Raw genomic sequence first — 20,566 nt, 5'->3', positions numbered from 1 at the left:
CCTTAAAGTATTCACAACTCTTTTTACTGAAGGAGGTGAAACAAGTGGTCAAGTATGAAAGAGTATAATTTGGTCCAATGTGTGTATTTATTCAGGATGACTTATTATGCCATGCTCTCATTTGACTTTGCTCCAAAGCACACTAAGGTTTAATTAAAAGGGACTTTAAAATTACTAGGGCTGCACATTTTCAGAGCCTCCTGAAGAGGCTATATCACCTCACTACTTTTTTTCTTTTCACTTCAAGCACTGGTTCAGTACATCACAGAAACTTAAATAATACACTCATGTACAGATTGGGAATCTCAGCCTATGCAATCTGATTTACTATTTGACACTGATCTGGACAATTTGGTAATGTGGCAACTTGTGTGGTTTTTCACAACTCTAAATATCTGCTTATGCTCAATAGATATACATTGTTCCTTGTGAGTCTGCAAAGTCTTTATTTAGAAACTGCAGATACTGAAATGTGTAGAAAAAGCTTACACAATAATCATATGAGCACTGCTGACTCATATTGAACTAAATATATACCACAGTATGTATATCCATCTATGAATATTTACTTAATTGTGAAATGTATTAATAGTTTGGATGGAAATTTCTTTTTCAGTCAGCAAAACTTAAACACAAGTTATAAACATACATTTGTAAATATTCTTTACATATAGTTTTTAACCACTCCGTGACATTGTAAGGGCAGGGTATTTTGCATAGTTGCAGGTAAATCTATGATAGTTCCTGCTCCCAGAATTTGAATCCAAATACACCTCTATCCCGATATAATGCGACCCGATATAACACGAATTCGGATATAATGCGGTAAAGCAGCGCTCCGGGGGGGCGGGGCTGCGCACTCCAGCGGATCAAAGCAAGTTCGATATAACGCGGTTTCCCCTATAACGCAGTAAGATTTTTTGGCTTCCGAGGACAGCGTTATATCGGGGTACAGGTGTAATGGATAGACAGGCCCTTCTGTGCATGGATCCACATAAGAGAGACATAACACATACCAAGAATTTTCTCAGCCCCCACAGCAGCAATATCTTCTCCCTCCTCCAAGCCCCATGGATGAACCTACATGAGTCCTGGGGTGAAATCCTAACCTCATTGAATTCAATGTAAAACTCCCATTGACTTAAATGGGGCTGGATTTTACCCCAGGGATCTATCCATAAGCCCTGGATATGAAGGGGGCGCAGTTGGAATGAGCATCACCATTTCCTCCCTAAGTTCCCTTAGATAATGGTCCATTCACTCCTCAGTCTCTCCCCTTTTCTTCCATCAGCTTGTTTTCACCTTCCTTACACTGTTCTTCTCAAATATTTTACCCTATTTCTTATAAGCTTTTTCCAACAATTCTTCCTTATCTCTCCTCTTACCTAGTAGCCTCTGAGGCTCATATTGGCAGAGCATTTCTTCAATATTCTTCCCTTTCTAGTTGCTAAGTTCAAATTGTCATTTCCCAAACTTCAGGGAATCTTCTGCTTATTTTCCTAGTCCCCAATTTAGCAAGGTATTGAAACACATATCTAACTCGAGGCACATGAATAGTCCCATTTATTTTATTGACACCACTCACATGTTTAAAAATATGCACATGCTGAAGTACCTTGTTGAATCTGGGCCTCACAGAACATCTTTCAAAGTATTCTGCTTACTGTCTGAGGACAATTATTCTATGGCTGGGTCTACACTACCCCCTGAATCGAAGCTTTCCAGGGATTGATGCAACCAGGGTCGATTTAGCGGATCTAGTGAAGACCCGTCAAATTGACTGCAGATCACTCTCCAGTCAACCCCGGTACTCTACCCCGAACGAGAAGAGTAAGGGAAGAGTAAGAGTAAGCGTAGTGTGGACCCCGTGGTAAGTCGACCTAAGTTACGTTGACTCCAGCTACATTATTCGCGTAGCTGGAGTTGCGTAGCTTAGGTCGACTTACCGCGGCAGTGTAGACATAGCCTATGTCCTGTATCCCCTTCCCCTGTGATCTCTCACAAGTGCCAATGAACTGTATTCCCCTCTGTTAAATCCATATTATTTTCTACATTCATTTAAATACATACAAAATTTCAAACAAGACATAAATGATAACCAATTGCAATAGTACAAGACTACTTTCCTCAAATGTAACTTTCACTCAATTTAAAGTTATTTCTTCATCTTACAAATATTTTCTCAGATTTTAAATTTTTTATTGAGAAATTAATATTTTATCATCTCAGGAAGATGATAGAGGTCCAAAACCCTTGAAAGAAATAATTGATGATAAGATGTCAATAGGGTTGCTCAGACTTTAAAGGTTCAAGGCAGAATTTGGACTGAGTTGAGTATTGTAGTCTATAGTGATAATGTATTTAGGCAGTTAGCAGCATTTAGCCTTTGACCTCATGCCTAAAAACCACCCCTGCATGTTATTAGACCATAATACACACTCCGTTGTGTCTTATGCTTAGTTGCATGGTATCTGCACCTCACAATTTCAAATGTGATACCAAGGAAAAGGTGTCACAGTGTGATCCTTCCAAACCAAGTCATGACAATGACCTGCTGTTAGTCCGATTGCTTTGCTGTGTGGGTGGAACTACAAAAAGGGACAGAGCCACTAAGCATGAGAGAACCTCAGTATGCAGATTTAATCTTCACTCTTTATAAATCATCCCACATGCCATAGGACCATGACACACAAAGCTGTCTTAATCATATAACTGATTAAATAAGGAGGGTGGGAAAACCAAGAGAATTCCTGGAGCTTGCAGGGATATTTATGTGCCCAGGGCTCTTTTATTCAACCCAAGAACTCATATTTATAGACCTTTTCAGGGTACCTAAAAACAGTTTACCAAATAAAATTTCTCCCCAGTCTCGCTATGTAATTACTGTGTGCATTTTCAAAAAAGTCCTTTGTAACAAGCAAGAAAATGCAATTAAGAAACTCAAAGCAAGATTTATACATTCCACTCCCCAATTACCATTCAGGAGAGAGAACCTGACCGGTGAGAGGGCAAAAGCAGCTCTGTCATTTTTTATTTATATATTTATTTATTTTTAAAAAGCCTTGCTAAGAAAGGGAATAATTTAATACTGAGGAACTTACAAAAGCGATGACCACTGATATTATATTCAAGTAGCACATACTCAGGTAACTTGACCCATAATTTTTAAAAATAGATTAACTCTATTATGTCCTTGGTCTCAAGCATTAAGGCACTGATCTTGCAATTGGAGACTTGTGGGTAAACCCCATGCTAAACCTCCAAGAGAACAGATGTGCAACCTGAAATTTCAGATTACTATCTGGGTGGGTTAAATTAACCTTCTAAATACTTCTAAACCAACTATTTAAAAACTAGCTGTTGCTCTAACAGCTGCACAAGGTCAGCTTTATTTATTCATTTAAATTTGTGTTTCTTCATTTATGTTTAGGATAGTTTAAAAATGAGCACGTTACTAAAGGTTTTAATCCTGCAAATGAATCAACTACTTTGTAACAATATGCAGCACATATGTAAAGCAAGAGTAAACATTTAATCAAGCTCTCATGAAATAATCAAAGATATAAGGCTTTGTACGTGGGGACACTCCATATTGTAATTGAGTGCCTTGGCACCGAGCCATACAATAGGTACACACATCACGAGTGGGTGAAAATGCAATTGGTAGGGTTGCAAGGACACTTTCTGACACATCTAGTAATATAACTGTGATTTGTTATATCAATATATATGCCATGTAAAAATTGAACATTAATGCAATGCTAAGGCTGAGCAATCAAGTGCTCGGATGTCAGGAATTATGGAAGTAAAGATGAAAACTGCTCAAACTTAATACTACCTCCCCTGTTGCTTTGGTCTTCAAGTAAAATTTTTATCCTTTTTGAAAGATTCAATCATTCTGAGAGAGATTTCCTCTATTTAAAATGGGAAATACTATTGGAACCAGTAATATAGCAAAACAAAAGAATTTTTTTAAGTGTGACCATTTTATATGATTATAAATCATGTCAGGTGTACATGAACAACATTAAATATTCTGGGCAGACAGCATTCCTTACTTCTTGTACCCTCTGCCAGCCCCAAAAGTGGGAATTTTTTCATTACCCTCATATTTCACTTAAGAAGGAAAAAGCAAATGCACAACTACAGAATGGGGAATAGCTGGCTAGGTGGTAGTACTGCTGAAAAGGATCTGGGGGTTACAGTGGATCACAAATTGACTATGAATCAACATTGTGATGCAGTTGTGAAAAAGGCTAGTATCATTCTGGGTTGTATTGATGGCAATATAATTTGTAAGACACAGGAGGTAATTGTCCCTCTCTACTCAGGACTGGTGACACATCAGCTGAGTACAGTGTACAGTTTTGGGCACCACACTGTATGGAAGATGTGGAGAAACTGGCGAGTGTTCAGAGGACAGCAACAAAAATGATAAAAGGTTTAGAAAACCTGGCCTTTGAGGAAAGGTTAAAAAAAACTGGGCATGTTTAGTCTAGATAAAAAAAGAATGAGGGGGGAACCTGATAACAGCCTTCAAATATGTTAAGGGCTGCTATAAAGAGGACAGTGATCAATTGTTCTCCATGTCCACTAAAGACAGGACAAGAAGTAATGGGCTTAATCTGCAACTATGGAGATTTCAATTAGATATTAGGAAAAACTTTCTATTCGGGTAGTTAAGATCTGGACTAGACTTCCAAGGGAGGCTGTGGAGTCCGCATTATTAGATGTTTTTAAGAACAGTTTGGACAAATATCTGTCAGGAATGGTCTACGTTTACTTGGTTCTGTTTCAGCACAGGATAGGGTGTCTTTGATGATCTCTCAAGGTCCCTTCCAGCCCTACTTTTCTATGATTCTGTAATTGGGTTCTCTTCAAATACATAATTTAGTGAGTAATTTTGCTTGGTAACTACTATACTGAGATGCCTGATCCTCAACAATATGAGTAATGGCATCCTGCCTACATGATAACTCCTGATGGTCTAGTTCTGAAGGCCAAGCAGCAGGGTAGTGTAGTTCTTCACTAAGTTTGTGAAGTGCCATTACTAACTTTACTCTCATGTTGCATGGTGTTTTTGCTGCTTTATCCTGTTCCCCTTCTCTTCTGAGTGCTGCTGACTGACCACACTGTCAGCTTTTGCAAGGTCTAAGATAGTCTCAACTCAGATATGAGGAGATCCAAAAGTTAATCAAGGCTTTACTCAATTTGATCCATTGCTGTTGATTAGGTTCTATTGACAGATTAGGATCCATAATTTGCACATCTGACTTCCAGACATTACTTTCACAGACTCACAGAGTCCCCATCAAATTGCTGGGAAACCAGGAGCTCTAACATTGAAACTCCAGTTCAAGGGCCAGAAGCTTCCAGCTTTACTCATGCTGCAAGATGTCCCGTTGACTACTGAAGAAGAATAGAAGCACAAGCTAGCTCTAATGGAATGGTGTCCCATTATAACAAGTACAATGAACCAAATCTGAAACTTAACCTTTCCCCTCTGCATCTCTGGCTTGTAGTGAGATGTAACAAGCAAAATATACTATTTTCTGATACTGCTCAGTTACAGGCTGTACACAAATTTATAAATGTCAAATGCTGGATCTCATATAGGCACTGAAAGCAGGTCTTAGTTGTTTTAACAATTGACTAGCTCTAATTGCTATTGCAAAGAATGAATTTAATCATGGAAGAGACACATTTTGATTAGAACACAAATACTGTACTTTCATTATGTTTGTGTAAATGTAGATGAATGTCAACGGTCACATAGAAATGGAGTCAGTATTTTTCCATGATACTTAGTTTCAAACCAGCCCCTCTTTTGTAACAGAATATCGATGCAGGACAACAGTTTCAGAAGTGCCTACATGACTTAGGAGCCTTAGGCCCAATTTTTAAAAAATATTTCTTAGGCACTTAAAAGCCTGAGGCCTGGTCTACACTAAAAACTTAGGTCAACAGAAGTTGCTTTACACTGACCTAATAATGTATGTGTCTACACTACCAGGTCCCTTCTGCCAACCTAACTTGCCTGTTATGTCGATTTAATTACTCCACCTCCACGAGAGGCATAGTGCTTAATTCGATTTTGATGCGTCAACAGACATGTAGTGTAGACCCCTCATTGTGTAAGTTGACTGAATTGGCCTCCAGGAAGTGTCCCACAATGCTCCGCTGTGACCGCGCTCTGGTGATGGTTTTCAACTTTGCTGCACAGCAGTCAGGTCACAGGAAACAGCCCCTCCCCTAAAGCCCTGGGAACTTTTGAATTCCCATCACCTGTTTGATCAGCATGTAGTGCTCACCATCCCAGCTGATCATGGCGACTCAATGACCCAAACACGCTCCAGCCTGTAGTACACAGGAGGTTGTGGAACTTATTGGTCTGAGCGGTCTGTGCAGGCACAGCTCCGATCCAGCTGAAGTAACATAGACATCTATGAAAAGATCGCGCGGGGTCTGGGGGAAAAGGAGAACACCATGGATGCGCAACAGTGCCGCATGAAAATCAGAGAACTTCGTCAGGCATACCAGACGACAAGGGAGGTGAACAGTAGTTCTGGTTCTGCACCACAGACATGCTTCTTCTAGAAGGAGCTGCATACGATTCTTGGTTGCAACCCCACCACTACCCCGCAAACGCAGCATGGATACCTCACAGGAGTCTGAGTCCAGGGCCATCTCAGGCAACAACAAGGAGGAAGCGGCTTTGGACAAGGAAGAGAAGGAGGAGAATATAGATCATTGTTGCAACCACTGTTATATATTTGCAACAAATCTTGTACAAAATGTGGCATGTAAGAGGTCTATGAAAAGGTTATGATTTGCTGGTTATGATTATGCTATCTGTATGCATATAACTTTAAATACAAAAATGATACAAGTATTGGCTCTATACTGTCTGTATTTCAAACTTGTGCTATGCTTCTGGGTGACACCCCAGACAATTTGGCATCAGCACTGCCTAGCCTGCTTGATGGCCCATTAAGGACCATCAGCTATACAACTGACCCACTGAGAGAAGGCAGATACACCTTGTGACTCAGCAAGGCATGCAGGGACATGCCTATGGACAGAACTCTAAGGCTTTCAAGCCATGGCTGGACAGCTTGTATTTGAGACAAAGGAAGCACAAACCACATGGCAGAGAATATAAAAGGCCCTGGAAACCCCTCCATTTTGTCTTCAATCCTGCTTCTTACTTCTGGAGGAAACTTGCTACAAACTGAAGCTCTGAATAAAGGACTGAATGACTCATCCCAGCTGTGGATGTACTCCAGAGACTTGATTTAAGCCTGCAGTTTATTCCATCACTGCTACAAGCCTGAACCAAGAACCTTGCCATTACTATATGTAATTGATTCCATTTAACCAATTTTAACTCTTATTTATATTTCTTTCTTTCTGTAAATAAACCTCTAGATTTTTGATTCTAAAGGATTGGCAATAGCGTGATTTTTGGGTAAGATCTGACTTGTATATTGACCTGGGTCTGGGGCTTGGTCCTTTGGGATCAGGAGAACCTTTTTTCTTTTACTGGGGCATTGGTTTTCATAACCATTCATCCCCATAATGAGTGGCACTGGTGGTGATACTGGAAAACTGGAGTGTCTAAGGGAATTGCTTGTATGACTTGTGGTTAGCCAGTTGGGTGAGACCGAAGTCCTCTCTGTTTGGCTGGTTTGATGTGCCTTAGAGGTGAAGAACCACCAGCCTGGGACTGTGACTGCCCTGCTCTAAGCAATTTGTCCTGAATTGATACTCTCACCAAAGGCAGCGTCATTATAAATGCTCACATCAATAGTGCGCAGCTGACTGGGGTCCAAACTTCTTGGGCTATGGCATATGCATGGATAAGCCAGGCTTTCAAAAAAAGGCACGAAAAAGCATGGGTTGTTTGCCATTGATATCAGGACAGGTAGGAAGGGAGGAAACTGCATCATGGGAGGTTGAAGCCATGTTCCCATTCCCTCCTTCAACAATGTTTTGGTCCCATGAGGCATTGCAAGCTATTCCGAAACCGCCCCTGCAGCTACTTGCACTGTGGGATAGCTACCCATGGTGCACTGCTCTCTGCATCAATTCAAGCACTGCTAGTGAGGATGCACTCCACCGACACAATGAATGTGGTGTGGACACGCCCGACCGACTTATTTACAGTGGTGACTGGATGTCGACTTAACTTAAGTTGACTTAATTTTGTAGTGTAAACATGCCCTAAGTCTCACTGAAAATCAATGGGACTTAGGTTCTTAAGTCACTGTTGAAAAAAAAAAGGACACAAGCTCCCAAATCACATAGGCACTTTTTGAAAAATGTGACCTGCAATAAACACCAAGGGAAGGAGATATCTGTATGAGAAAAGAAAAAAAGTAGTTGCTATTAAATGTAAAATGACAGATTTGTTTTAACATGAAAATTTAAGACCCGCTCCCATGTAAGTAAAGTCCACAAGAATTTTGCCATACTCTTAAATTGTGCACGACTGAGCCCATGTAAAATATGAAGTGCCAAGTGTTTTACTTCTTCCCTCCATTTCTTTGGATGGCAGAAAGAAGGCTGGGCTTGTGCTTAATGCTCTAGGCAGATGATCTGAGTTCTATTCCCATCTGTACTGTAGAATTCCCATGTAATGTTGGAGAAATCATTTTCTCTCTCTCTCTGCCGTAGTTTCCTCCTCTTTGCCATGGGGCTAATGAAACCGTGCTTCCTTCCTTCACAGGGATTAATCTATGTGCGGTGCGCAGATACCGTGGGGAGTGGTACCATTGAAAAGCCTACAATAAATTTAACTTAAATTGTGGCATTGACTGTGGATGCAGTCCTGCATTCCTTATATATTCAGAGTTGCCACTGACTCCAATGGGAGTACTTGAGTGAATAAGGACTAACTGCATAGAGGTTTCAGGATCAGACATTTGAGTCCTGATCCAAATCCCACTGACACTAAGGGAAAGACTCCCACTGGCTTCAATGGGCTTTATATCAGGCCATCAATGTATAGCAAGGCCCTAGCATGACCCTCATATAGCAAATGTGTGTTCTCGTATGTGTACAGTAAACTGACTTGTTAAAATTTAAAATCCCTATTTTTTTGAGTTACCTTAAAAGAAAACAGCTTTAATGCCCCCCCAAAACCTAACAAACCCAACAATTGGAAACAATTATTAAACATCCATACTTAATCATTCAGAAATAGCTCTTAGCTGTCATAAATGACATACTAATAACTAGATAAATTTACATATTGAACCTATAATAATGAAACATAAGAAAAGAAAAAGTCTCAAATGGAAGAGGGATCTTGAAATGAATTATTTTATCCTAAATGTTGTAGTTGGCTTCTTTTACAAGAGCAGACTTTAATTTGCTTATTCCAGAAGTGATAAATGAAGAACCTTATCAATCTAGGTCTTTACCCTTGGAGGAAACTTGTTATTACATGCGTACAATTCTGTTTTCTCCTCTTTTTGGCTACTGACATACAAAACAGTATCTTTATGATCCAGGATTTGTTTGAAGCGATTTCATCTGGAATGGAGTCAAGCAGAGTAGTGGCAAGGGAGCTTTTACAGATTATGACCTGTAATCTAGTTAATACTCTGAAACGCAAAGATCCAAATGTTGAGTAATTTTGGACAAGACCACAACCTATGTGTCTTAGTGCCCTTCTGACTTGTCCTGGAGGCTAAGATGAAACCAGTTATCTGCTGAATCCAACTTGGGGTGAAATACTCTGTACATAGTTAATGATATTTGGATTCATTTATCTAAGACAAGAACAAGATAAATCTCTTATCACAAAAAAAGTATATTTTATTCTATTTAACCTTCAGTTAAATGGACCCTGGTGCAGCTCTTAAGGTTTGATCCTGCACCAATAAGTCAATGAGACCTTGGCCATTGACTTGTTGGGGGCAGGATCAAGCCCTTCAACCCGATATTAAGAGTTTCACTGGAAAGTAAAGGGTACATAAAGCTTTCCTCAGATCCTCAGCACTAGGGTAAATTTCATCCCTTATGACAAGGTAAAGATATACGTCCAATCCTAGCCATTACTCATTCTGTGCTTCAATGACGGTCCATGACAACTTTGGAAAAGCCACAGGACTTAATCAAAAGTTTGACTTTATAGCCAAATTGGAACACCAGCAAGTATTTATGACTGTTTAGGCCCCCAAACTCTCTTCTCTGAGTTGCATAAGGTCCCTGATGGTAGAACTATGATGTGGAAGCCTGTGCTGGGCTGAGTGTACATTCTATACACCGCAGAGCCTAACTTCCAAGGGACTTCCGGCTTGGCTTTTTGGGAACAGGTAGTAGGGCAGGGATGGCTGAGACTCTACTGCTACATGGTTCTCCCCTCATTCTCTGGCTCTCCCCTCATTAATCTGAGCTCTTTTGATAGTTCATCATGAAACCACACTAGCCTCTTCTTGTTCCTTGCATTCTTCTTTTTGAAAGGAATTCTAAAGTACTGTGCCTTAACTACAGTGTTGTTAAATTTCCACAGGCTTCTTCCAAGCTTAGTGACTTGAATAGTCTTGTTTCCTTTGCACCTGACTTATTAGAAGCCAGACCCAGCAGTATTTCTGCAGTGCAGAACTATTAACTGTGGTTTATAATCTATCATTTAAATCAGTTTCTGTACCAAATGCCTGGAAGATAGCTAATGTGATTCCAATTTTTAAAAAGGGCTCCAGAGGTGATCCTGGCAATTACAGGAAGTAAGCCTGACTTCACTACCGGGACAAACTGGTTGAAATTATAGTAAAGAACAGAATTGTCAGACAAATAGATGAACATAATTTGTTGGGGAAGAATCAACATGGTTTTTGTAAAGGGAAATCATGCCTCACCAATCCACTAGAATTTTTGGGGGGTCAACAAGCATGTGGACAAGAGGAATCCAGTGGATATCATGTACTTAGATTTTCAGAAAGCCTTTGACAAGGTCCCTCAGCAAAGGCTCTTAAGCAAAGTAAGCTGTCATGAGATAAGAGCAAAGGTCCTCTTATGGATTGGTAACTGGTTAAAAGATAGGAAACAAAGGATAGGAATAAATGGTAGGTTTTCAGGATGGAGAGAGGTAAATAGTGGTATCCCTCAGGAGTCTGTACTGGGACTAGTCCTATTCAACATATTCATAAATGATCTGAAAAAGGGGGGAAGAGTGAAGTGGCACAATTTGCAGATGATACAAAACTATTCAAGATAGTTAAGTTCAAAGCAGATTGCAAAGAGCTACAAAGGGATCTCACAAAACTGAGTGACTGGGCAACAAAATGGCAGATGAATTCAATGTTGATAAATGCAAAGTAATGCACATTGGAAAACACAATCCCAACTATACATGTAAAATGATGGGATCTAAATTAGCTGTTACCACCTAAGAAAGAGATCTGGGAGTCATTGTGGATAGTACTCTGAAAACATCTACTCAATGTGCAGTGGTAGTCAAAAAAGCTAACAGAATGTTGAGAATTATTAGGAATGGGATGGACAATAAGAATAACAGAAAATATCATATTGCCTCTATATAAATCCATGGTATGCCCACATCTTGAATACTGCATGCAGATGTGGTTGTCCCATCTCAAAAAAGATATATTGTAATTGGAAAAGGTGTAGAAAAGGGCAACAAAAATGATTAGGGGTATGGAATAGCTTTCGTATGAGGAGAGATTAATAAGACTGGGACTTTTCACCTTGGAAAAGAGATGACTAAAGGGGGATATGATTGAGGTCTATAAAATCGTGACTTGTGAGGCGAAAGTAAATAAGGAAGTGTTGCTTACGTCTTCTCATAACACAAGAACTAGGAGTCACCAAATGAAATTAATAGGCAGCAGGTTTAAAACAAACACAAGGAAGTATTTCTTCACACAACACACAGTCAACCTGTGGAACTCCTTGCCAGAGGATGTTGTGAAGGCCAAGACTGTAGCAGGGTTCAAAAAAGAACTAGATAAGTTCATGGAGGATAGGTCCAACAATGGCTATTAGCCAGAATGGACAGGGATGGTGTCCCTAGCCTCTGTTTGCCAGAAGCTGGGAATGGGCAACAGGGGATGGATCACTTGATGATTACCTGTACTGTTCATTCCCTCCGGGGCATCTGGCATTGGCCACTGTCAGAAGAGAGGATACTGGGCTAGATGGACCTTTGGTCTGACCTTGTATGACCGTTTTTATGTACTTCCTCAGGTAAAATTTTCACTGATTTCCATGAGAGTTTTGCCTGAATAAGTATTGTAGGCTTAGGGTATATTGTTTTTTGTTTTATCACATATCCAATGATTTCCTTTGTTCCCTCTTTACCACCAGAATGAAATAGATCTTAAATCTTTTCTCAATAATAGCCATCAGTATATGTTGGGTCAGACTACGTGCTACCCTTGCTCAGCCACACAGGGACAGAGGGGCACACAAACAGCCTCTCTCTCTACAGCTCCCCATTGTCCAACTACTGAAGGGCAGCACACAATAGCAGTCCCTGCACTCTCTATGCTCTGAGGAGTCTAAGGACTGCTCATACCTAGTTCCCCACCTGAGGAGCAAGATGGCTGAAAGAGTGTGGGGAAAGAGGCAGAGCCATGTCCTCACACTTCCTTTGCACTGGTCTACAGAGTGGGGCAAGCATGCCATGTAGTTAGCCTAATCACCGCGGTGTATCAAATGTGCATCCCACCTGCAAAGGGAGCAGTGCCTGACCAGGACACAAACTGCTTCTCTTGAAGCAATGTAGCTGTGCCCCACCTCCTGTACAGGATTTATGGCTATGTCACAATCTAAGCCATTTGGGTACTGGAAAATAAAACTTGTTCAGTCACACAGCAAGTTTTTTTCAACAATCATACACACCTCGACTGATTTAAAGTGACTGACTCAGAGGAACTGCAGTCTCCAGTTGTTATATTTCCAAATCAAGTTCTCTAATCTCCTCTGATTCCATATGTACAGCTCCCATTAATGTCAGTGGGAGAGTTACATTTGTATTGATGGGGGAACAGACCCACAATTTTTTGTTGTTGTAAAAAAAATGACACCTGATGTATTAGACGAAGGAATATCTGAAATAAGCTCAAGAAGTGAGAGGAAATAATTCATTTGTAATAACTTTCATTCAGTAAAACAAGTAAAGTGACAGCACAAAGCATTTATCAAAAACAAATGGATTTTAGATCTTCAAGAAAAACCCAAAGCTTCAGGGACTGCAAACATCGTATATCTACAATGGTATCTGTGGCATTAAAAAAAGAGATGAGGTGACTTAAAAACACTGAGATTGATGTCAGTAGCATATGTAACCTCTAACTTTTGGCAATGCTGCTTTTGAGAAAACAAAGTAACAAGAGAATATGAGTGAGAATAATATCTGCACTGACTAGACCAGTGCCTCCATGCAAAAATCTCATGCTTTTTAAAACTTGCAGATCACGGAAGGCTGATCCAGCTTCCATTAAAGCCAATGGGAAGACACCCATTGATTTCAGTGAGAGCAGGATCAGAAAAAGATTACATAAAACTGAACTTTAACTTGAAATGGGCCTAGACAGAAATAAAATGCTACGAAGCCAGGCAAAGAACTGGGGTGGGAACATCTATAAATTAAGTTACAACAATGGAAAAAATGCAGTGGATGACATCTTTGACTGGGGAAGCTGTAAGTGGTCACATAGAATCTGTAGTATCACCAGTATGGATTCTGATCTTATGTTACTGTAAATCAGGACTAACTCTTAAATTAATGGAGTTACACTAACAGTATGAATCAGATCTCTGAAATATCCCTCATTTCAGTCCTACAGCTACCTGCATTGCACACAAATTTGGTGTCCTCTCATAATTAGGTGTTGAAAATTGTTTACAACAGAAATAGACTCATGGAGCAGTGATTACAGATGTTTGTTTATACTATAGGAAGAGATCCCCCAGCATTTTACATTTCCTGCATGAAAACATTTTTGTGTTCCTCCTTTTGGGTCTTTCTTACATACCACATCTCATATTTGGGCCATGCCATGTTTAGAGGTTTAGTGTAAAACTGGTGTGAGAGTAGAATAAAGCCCACTATTTATAATCTATTGAATAGTACCTGGGAAGACAGACCAGGTTAGTGCTTTAATGATTAAGAAACCCTGTAGGACACAGAACAGTAAATCTTAGTTTGAAAACTGCCTATCAGAAGTGTTATATGAGAGGGAGATGTACTATTTTGCTGATAGAACAGGAATACTTGTGGCACCTTAAAGACTAACAAATGTATTTGAGTATAAGCTTTCGTGGGCTACAGCCCACTTCTTCGGATGCTGATGTTTTCATGAGGAGGATGCATTCTAGTTATTGTAATAGAGCTCACTCGAACACAATTATGGAAGTAAATTTGAGACCCAAAGGAACCTAACTCCAATGGGGTGTACTGTAATGATGAGTCCCAACCCAAACACTCATTCTAAACAATGAGAGTCAGAATTTGTTTGCAACCATTGTCTCCCTCTCTACAGCTAGGCCTTCTCCCTTTCTCACCCTCTCAATTCAGCAGGCTTGACATAGGCAAGACACTGCGACTTACGTTTTGTCCCCACTTCCCTCATGGAAAGACAGGGAAGGAACTCCATGAGGGGAACTTAGCAGAATTTTCCTGCTTTAGAACCCTATCCTGTGGGTTTTAACTGATGGAGGGGATGAGCCAGGCAATGCTGTTAGCCCTTCACTTTCAAGGACATTATATTCATGCTAAAAAACAAAGGGAAATATATATTTAAGAGAATACTATCATTTTTCACCATCTAAATTTCAGTTTTCCCCTAAGCCATCAACAGAAAATGTTTGCTACACTAATGCAAAACTAGACAAACTATGGTTCTAGAACTACTCTATGGTATTTAGTTTTACTTCAACTTCTTACGTGACTCTTTTGAAATTTGAATTAAAAAAATTAATATGAATGTAGATAGTAAGAAGATATTTGGGATAATTATTGACAGTGCTTAACTTGATTCTCTTGGAATTCCAATAGAAATACCATGTGCCTGGCATTAGAAGAACAAGATTTGCATCATTAGGGTCTTTATGCATCTGGGATAGATAACACTGTGCAGCAGAAAAACTGGTGTTATGGTTTGAACAGAAATTAGAGGTTACCTACCAGAGCGTTTTAAACCTAAGAGACATAGGTTACAGACCGGTGATCGTTGTTACAGCTATACTGAAAGCACTCACTTCTAACCTGTAGCGGAATTCTTTTTCTTGAAGCTTCTCAGGACAGGGAAAGAAACATCAGTCTCTCTTTCTATCCTCCTCCTAAAAAAAAATTCCATTCCATGTTTGAGGCTAGTAAAAGTTTTGACAAAGCACATATCTGAACAGATTTAGCCAGGTTTCTAGAAATTAGAAGGCTCCAGGACTTGGGTAACCTGAATTGCATTAAGCTGTTGAATTATAGTGGAAAACTGAAGGGAAAATGAATGTCTTTTGTTTTTTATCTTTTTCCTTTAAAAATGTTTGTATACACAATACAATATTGGGCGAGTCTAAAAGGGAATGGGCAGGTTCCCTGAAGTATTTTCTGCGGAGATAAAGGAAGACGGAGGCACACGTCAGGACCCCAATGGGGCCCCGGGCAGGGCCGGCTCCAGGGTTTTGGCCGCCCCAAGCAGCCAAAACCAAAAAAAAAAAAAAAAAAAGCAGCCGCGATCGCGATCTAAAAAAGGACGCGATCGCGATCTAAAAAAGGACGCGATCGCGATCTAAAAAAAGACGCGATCGCGATCTAAAAAAAGACGCGATCGCGATCTGCGGCGGCAATTCGGCGGGAGGTCCTTCACTCCCAGGCGGAGTGAGGGACCGTCCGCCGAATTGCCGCCGAATACCTGGAACTGCCGCCCCTGTCCGGAACGGCCGCCCCAAGCACCTGCTTGAGAAGCTGGTGCCTGGAGCTGGCCCTGGCCCCGGGTGATCGCTACTTCCCACCACCCAACACAGATGTAATGAGGTTGAGCAGTGTCCGTATAAGAGAAGACTACTGACTATTCCTCAAAAAAGGTTTTTAATGACTTACAGCTATAAATGCAACACAGACAGAATAAGAAAAGGAGAAATAGAGACCAGCATTGAATAAGGATTAATATAAATGGCAAGTTATATTGCAAACAAGCACAAGTACAGGTAATATTATGCATCAATTACTTACTACTATAACGCATACTATTAGCATTGAATATAAATGGCAGGTGATACTGAAGGCAGATACAAGTACATGCAAAGCTTCTGTTACTTATTGACTACCAACTTTGTACGTTCTGTTCCCGCCACCAGTGGACATAAATATAAGTAAAACTATTATCAGCAACTTATAACTACTCCTAAACAATGTAATACTTCTATTAAGATTTTACTACTATTTATAATACTTCAGCATTGATATGACTTGAGATCAAATTATCCTGATGCTACCATTTGTAATACTGTAGTGCCAACACAACTTGAGATCAAATTAGCTTGAGCAACTCAGACTCTTTACTTCATTACTTTAGACTGCATGCATTTTCCTCTCCCGAGTTTGATCTACGTAAAGAAAATGAATGCTACATCCTGGAATATTTGCAATAGACACAGATAAGGCCAGCCACTGCTTAATCTAAAGCATTTAGGCACCTGCAGGAGTAGCCAATCAGAGTAACCAGTTGTTATGTCTATGCTTTTAAAAAAAAATCAAATCTTGAAAATCTATTTCTGTTTTTTTTCCCCAGCCTGACTAATTATACACTTCTACATCTGCTAACAGAATTTTTGATTTAGAAAAACCTGTAAAGATTATTCATTGAAGAACTGAAGCCTTATGGGTAGCCAACATATATAAAGAAGACAAGAAGCTAAAAGGCTTCATTTATTTGAGTTTGGGGCAAAGGTTTGGTGTGTGGCTCTTATATCAATTTGTTAAAATAAGCTGTTCATTCAAGCACCTTGAAACCTCATGTAGCAAGTATATGGAAACCCAATTCAGTTAGGGCATGATGAGAAGCAATAATGCAATTAGAAAAAAAAGTTCAATGCTAATATTTTCTTAGTTACCTTAGAAATTTTTGTAAGTGCCATGAAAAGTAGATAAAACCTCTCTGGATCATAAACTGAATCCACAACAGCTTGAGGTATGAGTTTAATTTTGCAACATCAAGGTTATTCTAACATACATATTTCAAGTTCTTCAGCAGGATCTCACTGAAAACCAAATGCTGCATCCAAGATGAGCATTACTGAGTAAATAAATGATCAAAAAGTTCTGCATTAGAAAACCCTTTATCTCTGGAGTGAATCAATATGAAGTATTGCTGGGAGGATACTCACATTTTGTTAGTACATAATTTTTATACTCATGATGATTTTTGCAACCAGCGTAAATAGCTTTTTTAGACATTGTTTCCTTGCCAACAGTTCACTGTTTGTGGGGAGCTGGTAGGAGGGGTAAGAGCAGGGATTGCTTTGCTCTTACTCTAACAAAGATTTATAAGTTGGGGGATGGGGAAAGAGAATTCTTACACTTGGTGGTTTGAATTTGGTATTTATGAAGGTAGCCCTGGGGATGAGGTCCTCTATTTACACAACAGGTGCAGCACAGGCTGCAGCTGTACAAGCTTCCCTACCACTAACCTACAAATGTGCCTCAGTCATTAGCTGAATGAGCCACTTCCAGGACCGATTTACCCAGGTTTCTAGAAATTAGGAGGCTCCAGGATTTGGGTAATGTGAATTGCATTATGCTGCTTCAGCATAATGGAAATTTGAGGGGGAAAATTAGTGTCTCCTGGTTAAACTAAAAAGAAAACCAACTGTGTTTTGTTTTCTCCACAGTGCAGCACTTGTATGGATATATTGAAATATAAAGTGAGTACTACACAGGAAATTATTTTGAGCAAGTAATGTTAAGTTCAGAGGAAATGCATCAAATCTTGTTGCTTTAATATTTTCTCTGAGGAAATAGCTGTCTCAAGAACTAATCCTGTACTCTACATAGGGAAAACTCCCTTCAAGTTAATGGAAGTTTTGCATGCATAAGGACTGCAGGATTGGTACCCAGATTTGTTTAATTTTTTCAGTTAAAGATGTCAAGCAGTCTTTTCAGCAAAATGACAACTCTCAATGGCCCCAATCCTATAAAGAACTCTGTGTGGGCAGACCCCTGCAGACATTCGGAGCTATTTACAGATCAGAGACTGAGTCTGTCCTTAAGATAAATGACAGATCCTGACTCCAAGGCAGGCCAGAAAAACATTACCAATAACAATCTCTCAGTACTGTGCATTGTTAATAGCTGCTGCATCAGTGCTGCCCTTGTATAGACTCAGCACAACGTCAAAAATAACCTTTTACTTCTGTTCATGCTGCGACACCAGTTTTTGTGCTTTATTTCCCCATCTGTAAAAAATGGCCTAACTGCAATGATGCAAATATTATTCTGATGCTAGGAACATTGTGTTTATATCCAAGTTCTATGAGAAGCTTTTTATATTTAAGCAGGCCATCAGCCTGAGTGAGGATGATTAACTTCTGCTTGTTTCATTAGGCAACAAGATTATTCTGTTTTCAGTGGCTTTTTGGTTGCTGTAAGTGATAATATACTGTGTGCAAGAACTTGTGCTCTGAAAAGGAATTTCAAAGTATCCAAGAATTTGATTTTTTTTTTCTTTCTAATTCTCAATATGTTTCTGTTGCATTCAGGAAACAATATAGACTTCCTCCTTTTAGCTAATTTAACAGTTATGCATTCCCTTGCTTGTCAACCAGAAATGGTGCCGCCCACATAAATATGTTTTGAAGGTACTAATTTCAATAACAGGGACAGAGAAAGAATAATCAGAGCAATAACAGCTATTAAATCTACAATCATAATGTAACAGGGTTTCATTTGTTCTGCTATCAGTCCAGCCATCTAAGCTAATAGCAGAGGAACATCTTCCAAATAAAATGACTTCCATGTAGATGAGGCAGAGGCTTCTGTGCATTATCCTGCTAGACTGTTGGTACTTTATGATGGGACTGAAAGCTCTTCAGGGAAGGTCCTGAAAAAGGGCTGAAATCTACCAAGAGGACTGATAGTCCACAAAGGAGAATTTTGTTCTTATAATTAAGGTAATAAGTCACTGGAAAATACTTAATGTTTTCTTTAATGTCTAAACTAATAAGCATTACAATTGTTGGGTGGCCCAGAAAACTGTATAAAAAATAACCATATGGGTAATATTTCTCCTTCTTGCACTCAGTGAAGGACAGCAACATATTGGTTTGCTAACATACTTTGTTGTATTTCATAAATTCTTTCTGCAACAGCAGTCAAACTGGACCAGGAACTCTGTGGATCTGTTTGCTCTGCTATCAGATCTTTGGCATTAGTTCATGTTTCCTTATGTGTCTAATCTGCTAGTCAGAATTAGGTGCTGTCACCGTCTCAACTTGGGCTTGACTGGATCATAGAAGAGAAGATTTTTCTCTTGAGAAGAAGGATGGTCTAGTTGTTAGTATGCTAGCCTGGGCCTTGGCAGATCCTGGTTCAATTTCCTGATCTGCCAAACTTCCTTTGTGACTTTAGGCAATTCACTTGGAGCCAAGATTTTCAAAAGTGACTAGTGATTTCAAGTGCCTATGTTTTGGGGGCCCCAACTTGAGACACCTTAAAGGAAGTGGTTTTCAGAAAGTGCTGAGCAGCCACCCTCTGGTAATTAGGGCCTTAAAGGTGTCTCAAGTTGGGCACCTACAAATTGCAGCATCCAAAATCTTGGACTTAAAGGGTACATCTACACTTCAATTAAAAACCTGTAGCTGGCCCATGCCAATGGACTCGAGCTCATGGGGCTTGGGCTAAGGGGGTGTTTAATTGTGGTGTAGACGTTCAAGCTTGGGCTGGAGCCAAGGCTCTAGGACAGCGGTGGGCAACCTGCAACCCATCAGGGTAATCCACTGGCGAGCTGCCAGACAGTTTGTTTACATTACACGGCTGCCCGCAGCGCCCAGTGGCTGCGGTTCACCGATCCCAGCCAATGGGAGCTGTGGGAAGCAGCGTGGGCCGCAGGGACATGCTGGCCACCACTTCCCGCAGCTCCCATTGGCTGGGAACGGCGAACCGTGGCCACTGGGAGCTGTGGGCGGCTGTGCAAATGTAAACAAACTGTCTGGCGGCCCGCCAGCAGATTACCCTGATGGGCCGCATGTGGCCCACGTGCCTCAGGTTGCCCACCACTGCTCTAGGACCCTGTGAGGTGGGAGGGTCCCAGAGCTTGGGCTGCAGCCCCAACCCAAACGTCTACACTGCAATTAAATAGTCCTTCAGCCTGAGCCCCAGGAGCCTGAGTCAGCTGGCTCGGGCCAGCCGGGATGTCTAATTGCAGTATAGACATATTCTTAGTGCATTGCTTAATTTGTGCCAGGACTGAACCCTGGCACCTCTAGACTTGGCAGGTCATAGCCCCGGCACCTCTGGGCTTACTGCATCAGTTATAAATGTAAAAAAATTCCTTGAGCCTTGGCACCTCTTTCATTACAAATTAAGCACTGCCTTAGTGTC

This window comes from Terrapene carolina, unplaced genomic scaffold (genome assembly GCF_002925995.2).
Source record: "Terrapene carolina triunguis isolate 2854851 unplaced genomic scaffold, T_m_triunguis-2.0 Scaffold96, whole genome shotgun sequence".
NCBI classification, from domain to species: Eukaryota; Metazoa; Chordata; order Testudines; family Emydidae; genus Terrapene; species Terrapene triunguis.
Note: the sequence above shows the minus strand (reverse complement) of the source record.